Source organism: Carlito syrichta, unplaced genomic scaffold, assembly GCF_000164805.1.
Source record: "Carlito syrichta isolate Samal-C Ts95f unplaced genomic scaffold, Tarsius_syrichta-2.0.1 Scaffold302608, whole genome shotgun sequence".
Classification (NCBI taxonomy): domain Eukaryota; kingdom Metazoa; phylum Chordata; class Mammalia; order Primates; family Tarsiidae; genus Carlito; species Carlito syrichta.
In genome coordinates, this window is record NW_007246704.1 from 358302 (window position 1) to 366048 (window position 7747).

Consider the following 7747-nt stretch of genomic DNA (forward strand, 5'->3'; position numbering starts at 1 on the left):
GGGGCCGCGCAGCCTTCGACCGCCCCCTTGAAAGCGGGGTCGGTTTAGATGGCAGAGAGGGGCAGGTCTGGCCGGCAGGACAGGGCCGGACCTGCTGGGGGCCGGACAGTCTGTTTAAAGTTGCACAGGGGAGAAGGCTCAGCCAGCGCCGGCCGGCAGGGAGGGGACAGGAGAGGAGCAGGGCCTGGCCCCTGCCTGGGCTTCCCCTGGGGAGCCAGACACCTTGGCTGGAGGGAGTGATGAGGTGGGAACACCGTGGGGGGAGAGACCGCTTAGTCTCCAGTCCCTTCCCTCAGAGGCCTACACTCCGGTTCTTTCCCAGTCCCAGAGCCCGAAGCTGAACGTGAGAGCCCTTAACATAGGAACGCGAGCCTCTTGGGTGGCTAACTGAAGGCCCTCAGGCCTGGTCTGCAGAGACCTGAATGAATGAATGAATGAATGAATGAATGACCCGCAGGACTGCAGTGGACTTGGTGGGCAGGGGCTTTGGGCCTGAGGTGAGGGGCTCTGGGATTCCACCAATGCTGGCACACATGGGCAGTGCCCTCCTGGGAGAAGAGAGCTGGTCTGCTGAGGGCCTGGGTGGGGCTGGGGGAGGTCAGACCCAGGTCTCTGAGGGGGCCCACAGGAGGGGCCAGCCGGTCCTGGGCCAGAGGCGGGGTGGAGGTGGACAGCCCCCTCGTGGTGAGAGTCCACTCGTGTAGACGGGATGGCTTCCAGAGCTGCCACCCCTGTGCTGAGTGTTTGGGCGGCGCTGGGCTGGGTCCTGTTCCCTCTGCAGCCACAGGGGCCCTGCCGCCCCCAGGCTTTTGAAAGTGAGTATTCTTGTGCCTTTCATGGAGGAGGGTAGGAGTAGTGGAGCCTGCCGGGAACCCAGAAGTCCTGGGGTTCCCAGGCCCTGTGGCTTACAAAGGCCCTGCACAGCCATTCTATCATCCAGTCGTGAGTTGGCTGCAATGATCAGCCCCACTTACAGGTGGGAAAGCTGAGGTCAGTAAGGTCTCACAGCAGGTTAAGCTTGGGGCTGGGCTGAGGGCCTGAGCTCCTGGTCTTCCTGTCCTGGTCATGGTGGAGTCTGTTGGAAGACACATCAGTGAGCCTGACCCCCACCTCCAGAGGTTGAGTCTCTATGGGCCTGTGAAATCCCTGCCAGGGGAAAACGCATTGAGCACGCCTCCCTGTTCTTCCCGTTCCCTCTGGGCTTTACTCCTTATCCCACCTCTCGGATCCTCTCCCGGCTGGTCACCAGGAAGCTGCAGGTGGTGAGAGGGGCTTGTGTTGACCCCTGGCTTAACCCTGCAAAGATTTTGTGTCTGGGCAGGGGGCTGAGAACTGAGTTAGGTGTGATCCCTGCCCTCAGGAGCCCACAGGCCAGTGGGGAGACCGAGAGGCTGCACCTTGGCCTCAGCACTCACCTGGCCGGGGGCAGGTCTGCACGGAGGAGGATAGGGAGGACTCCTTACTGAGATGTCTTTTGGGGGGATTTGTTGATAGACCACTTTCTTGTTTATCTGTGCTTTCTCTGTTTTCAAAGTTGTCTCTGGAATAAAAGCCAGCCCTCATTCCTTTTTGTTCATTCTGGGACATTTTCCGGAGAATTCAGCTGCTTTTGACTACATCTGGACTTGGGTTTGCGGCTGAGGTGTGGAGGCTGAGACAGCATCTGAGTCTGATGGGTACTGAGTGGTGAGGCCCAGGGTTCTGAGGTATTTCAGTGCAAATGAGTCTCAGAACTCACCAGAGGGACCTGGGACTCAGGCAGGAGACGCCTTAAAGATCAGGGGCAGGGTTCTCGGTGGTGGTGAGAGCAGCCACTGTGTGCCTGCGAGTGTCTGTGGCCTAGGGCTGTTGGGAAGCTACGGGTGATCTGCCTTCTCTTCCCAGACACTTCAGACGGCGTGGCCCCCACAGTCCATTCTGCTCTGTTGCGAGAACCTGCACCACCCCGCCTCCCAGCCCTTGTTCTGCTGTTCCTTCATCCTCTAACCCTTCCTTCTGGCGCAGCCCTGTCGTGTATTAGAAGGTACTCAGGTCCTTCTTAGACAGCGGACCTCAGGGGTTCCCTTCAACCCTGGTCTGTGGGTTGGGGACGTGGCCTGGGGGCTTTTGTGACTTCAGGATCTGTCTCTGGGGTGTTTCCCTTCCTCTGCCTTTCGGATGTGGGCGTTGGGGCCTGGACAGTTACTTGAAGAGGAGAAAAGTCAGGGTGCTGCCCTGCCTGCCCCGCCCTCTTTATCCCTGTTTGCAGAGGCAGGGAGACCCCTGCACCTGAGCACAGTCTCTATCTAACTGGGTCCCCGCCGGGCGGGGTGGCAGGCATCAGCCAGGCCATTGCCAGGTGCTGGGGCAGCAGGCACCACTCTGTGTGTGCACAGCGGCAGCCGTTGATGACCACCTGCTGAGTGAGGAGCCCCAGCAGTTGTCCAGCTGTTTGCAGAGTGAGCCCTGTTGTCAGTTATTAACAACAAAGGCCACTATTTGCAATCCTAAGGGACTCTGGGTGAGCCCCTGGGCCTGAGTCCCAGCCCAGTGTTTCCTAGCTGGGTGAGATTGGGCAAGCCTCTCTGGAGAACCTGCACCATCCCCTGTTTCTCATATATAAAATGAAACAATAACAATGTAATCCCAGCACTTTGGGAGGCGGAGGCAGGAGGCAATGATTGCCTGAGCCCAGGGATTCGAGACCAGCCTGGGCAACTTGGCGAGACCTTGTCTCTAAAAAAAAAACAAGCTGGATGTGGTAGCGTGCACCTGTGGTTCCAGCTACTTGGAAGGTTGAGGTGGAAGGATCACCTGAGCCGGCAGGTCAAGGCTGCAGTGGTCATGAGCGTGCCACTGTACTCCAGCCTGGGTGACAGTGAGACTTCTACTCAAAAAAACAAAAAAACTTTATCTCTGAGTTAAGTGGAGATAAAAAAAGAAAAGAAAAGAAAAGAATACTTATCTCAAAGGCCAGGAATTCCATCTCTGGATTACAAGAGACCAGAAACATGAGAACAAAATGCAGTGTGTTAGCCCAGGGTGAAAAAAGGTATGAAGGATATCACTGGACCAGTTGGTAAAGCTGGATGTGGACTGTAGGCTACAGTATAACGTCAACATTAGGTGGCCTGATAGCGGTTTACATTTGTCCTGTTCTTAGGCAATATGCACTAAGCATTTAGGGGTCAAGGACACAGTATAAGGCACTTATTCTCAAATACTAAGGAGAAACAAATACGTAGGTAGGTCATTGTAAAAAAAAACTACCAACCTGGCCATCGCTATGAAAAAATAGAGCATTTAGCCGGGTGTGGTGGCACGCACCTGTAGTCCCAGCTACTCAAGAGACTGAAGTGGAAGGATCTCTTGAACCCAGGGGGTTGAGGCTGCAATGAGCTATGATCGCACCACTACACTCCAGCCTGGGGACAGTGTGAGACCCTGTCTCTAAAACAAGAAAGAAAGAAAATGAGACAAAATAGGCAAATCTGGAAAAAATATAGGAGAGTTCTTTGTACTTTTCTTATAACGTTTTAGAAGGGTTTTGAAATTATTTCAAAACATAGCTTTAAAATATGCCTGTCTTGGCCAGGCGAGGTAACTCACGCCTATAATCCCAGTGCTTTGGGAGGTGGAGACGAGAGGATTGCCTGAGTCCAGGGGTTTGAGAGCAGCTTGGGCAAATTGGCAAGACCTCGTCTCTAAGATAAATTAAAAAAAAATTATGCCAGGCATGGTGGTGCGCGCCTGTAGTTCCGGCTACTTGGAAGGCTGAGGTGGAAGGATCACCTGAGCCCAGCAGGTCGAGGATGTCGTGGCTGTGAACATGCCACTGCACTCCAGCCTGGGTGACAGAATGAGACTCTGACTCAAAAACAATGCCTGTCTTATGGGTCTGTGGTATGAGTGAGATGATATTAATTCATGGTGCTTAAAACAGTGCCTGCACTCTGAACACTAGCAGTTACTGTTAACTGTTGCTTTTTTTTTTTAAATTTTTCTATTTTTGAGTTAGAGTCTCACTCTTATCTGGGCTGGAGTGCAGTGGCACGCTCACATGGCCACCGCAGCCTCCACCTACTAGGCTCAGGCGATCTTTTCCACCTCAGCCTTCCTAGTAGCTGGAACTACAGGCACTCGCTACCACGCCCAGCTTATTTTTTATTTTATTGTAGAGACGAAGTCTCACCAAGTTGCTCAGGCTGGTGTCGAACCTCCGGGCTCAGGCAGTCCTCTCGCCTCGTGCTGGGATTACAGGCTGAGCCACCTTGCCCGGCCTTTGTTATTCTTAGTGTGGACAAAGTGTGTCTCATCTTGTGGTGGTAGTCCTGAGTGGCAGGTCATGTTTCTCCACTTTACAGATGACACAGTTGAAGCCCAGAGTTAAGTGACTTGCTCAGGGCTGCCCAGCCTTGAGCCCAGGGCACCGATAGGAGGGCTGCAGACGTGCTTACAATTTATTTTGGGTTAATTGCCAACATTTGAAAACCACAGATTTTTCGTCACATCCAGATTTCTGGTGTCTTTGCCGGCTTGGCTGGCTTACACCATGGCCCCATTGCCACGTGGCAGCTACCGGCTTCTGCTCAGCAGCCGCCCTCCTCCCCTGGGGCTCAGGCCTTCAGTTTGCCCCGGTCCCCACTGGGCCGGCCCGCCTTGCTTGTTGATGCCTCCTCCTAGCCTTAGGGGTCCGAGTTTGCCATCCTGAGGAGGAGGCTGCAGGGTGCCCGAACACAGGCTTGGGTTTCCCCTTGCCCCACCTTCTCCTCCATCCGGAGGGGCTGTATTGTCCCCTCCTTTATGCAACTAGTTGACGCCTGCTGTGTGTGGGCAGCGACTGGGGGCCTCCTGGGAGGAGGAAGAGGAGCCTGAAGCTTTGCAGCTCCGGCCTGCTGTCCCGGCACCTTCCCAGGGCTCCCTCCGTCGTGCAGCCTGAACTGTGTGCCTGGCTTTGAAGAAGGGGTACAGGGTGGTCTGCTGACCATCCCTCAAGGACTGTGCGGGAGGAGCTCACAGAGGGCCCCCGATGCTGTCTTCATCTTGGCTTGGCATCTGGAGGTGGGTTGGTTGTTTCTCTGCTCCGAGCCTTTCTGGAGGCTGGTTGGAAGGGCTGGCGGGATGGGGCTGGTCAGCCCCCAGCAGGGCTGAGCTCTGCACGCATGACTGAGACGATGGTTCCATCCCATTGCGTGGCCTGTGACGCTGCCCCACTCGCCTGGGTGCAGGGTCTGTAGAATGGGTTTTGGCACAGGCTGGCAGTGGGCACACCTATCCCCACGAGACAGCCTGACTCTAGAAAGCACTATTTATGTGCCCTTGTGGGTGTGCCTCATGGTCCCCAGCTCACAGAGGAGGGAATAGGCTCCATGAAGATGGCAGCAGGAGCTCGACTGCTGAGTTTTAGTGTTCAACAGATGGGGAAACCGAGGTTCAGAGAGGTGCTGTGACCCTCAGAGGTCACACTCCAGGTAGCAGCAACACTGGACCAGAAGCCAGAGCTTCTGCCTCTTGGGCCAAGGCTCTGAGCTGCATTCCTAGGGGGAGAAAGCTCATTTCTTATCTCTAAGTGGGTCTAATATTTTAATTACAGAAATAATTCACATTTAATTATTTAAAAAATCAGAAAATGGCCAGTTGGGTGGCTTACACCTGAATTCCCAGCACTTTGGGAAGCCGAGGCGAGAGGATTGCCTGAGCTCAGGGTTTTGAGACCAGCCTGGGCAACTTGGTGGGACCTCGTCCCTACAATTAAAAAAAAAAAAGCCAGGCATGGTGGCATGCACCTGTAGTTCCAGCTGCTTGGAAGGCTGAGGCGGAAGGATCAGGTCAAGGTTGTAGTGTAGTCCAGCCTGGGTGACAGAGTGAGACTCCAACTCAAAAAAAGAGAAAAAAAAGTCAGAAAATGTAAGCAATAAAGAGGAAAAACCTTAGAATCTGTACTTCTCAAAGTAACCTGTTAGCATATTGATGTGTATTCTTCCAGACTTCTTTCTTTTTAAATCATATTACAAGAAAAACAGTTGAGCGTCACCACTTCCTCTGTTGTCCCCTAAGGAGGCCACCCAGCTGTGTGTGCTGAGCTCTGGTTGCTCCAGGCTGTGTGCGGAGCTGGTGTGGGGAGCTGAGGTGTTCTCAGACAGGTGCCAGGCACTGCCCTGTCTGATACGAGAGGGTGCTGGTGGATTTTCTCATCTCCTATTCACCCCCTGTTGCTGGACGTTCAGGTTGTTTAGTGCTGCAATAAACAACCTGTAGCTAAGTCCTCACATATATCAGAGACTGTTTCTTTAGGGTAAATTAAAACAAGTAGGGGCTCACACCTGTGTTTACAATCCCAGCACTTTGAGTGGCTGAGGCTGGAGGATTGCTTACGTCCAGGAGTTTGAGACAGCCTGAGCAACATAGTGAGAGCTCATCTCTACAAAAACAAAACAAAACAAAACAAAAAAACAAAAGAAACTTAGCTGGGTGTGGTGGCCCCAGCCTGTAGTCGCAGCTGCTCTGGAGGCTGAGGTGAGAGGATCACTTGGGCCCAGGAGTTTGAGGCCATGGTGAGCCGTGATCATGCACTCCAGCCTGGGCGAGAGTGAGACCCTGTCTCTAAAGACAACAATGACAACAGCGGGTCCAGTTCTTGACTTTGTGGTGCCCTCAGGCTGGACCCAGTTTGTGTAGGGCCGTGTCTGGGGTGTGAGGTCTGGGGCCCCAGGAACTTTCTACTCCTCCCATAACTCCTTTGTGGTCGGAGGGTGAGACAGGGAGGGGCCCCACAGGAGGGCTTTGCCAGGAAAGTGTTAAGATGCCGCCGCCCAGGCTGGCACTGCAGGCTTTGAGCTCCTGTGGGTGACGGGGAGGTGGGAGGTGAATGAGGAGGCGTCTGTACTGCTTGGCACTGGTGGTGGGGGACCTTGAGGCTGCAGGGAGAGCCTGTGTGTGCTAGCCTGTCTTTCTCTGTGTCCGTCGGTCTTTGTCACTCTAACTCTGTCTGCATGTCTGTCTCTGAGTCTCTGTGTCTGTCTGTCTCCAATCAGGAGCAGGTTGAGGCTGGGTCTGCGTTACTGGCCTTGAGACCTCCAGGGGAGTCAACCTTCGCTCTCAAGACTGCACATTCCGCATCTGTAGGAAGGGTGAAAACCACCTTTTCACAGTGGGGAACTCAGAGGAGATGCCAGATGCCAGAGCTCTACGGTGACCATGTTCCAACATTTCAGTGTGGCAAGAACGGAGTGCGCAGCGGGAGCCAGGCTGGCCCCCACCCCCGCCCACCCTGGGCCCCCCCCGCACCCTGCACCTTCCAGCTTGGCCTGTCTCAGTGCCTCAGCTCCCACACACTTCCCCTCAGGCACCCTGTCACTTCATCTGTGAAATGGCAGATAAGGATGCTTAAAACACACACACACACCAAAAGCTGTGAGAACGAATAAGCAAATACAGTGAAGTTGCCACGCCAACACACAAAAGTCAGCAGTGTTTCTATATGTTAACTAAGTGTCCGAAAAAGAAATCAATCCCATTATAATAGACACACACACACAAATACTTGGAATACATCTAACCAAAGAGGTAAAGATCTGTGCACTGAGATTTAGAAAACATTGGTCCAAGACAATGAAGAAGACACAAGACACATGAAAAGATATTCCTGTTCAGGCTGGGCGTGGTGGCTCACACCTGTCATTCCGGCATTTTGGGAGGCTGAGGTGGGCGGATGACTTGGGGCCAAGAGTTTGAGACCAACCTGGGCTGCATGGTGAGATCCTGTCTC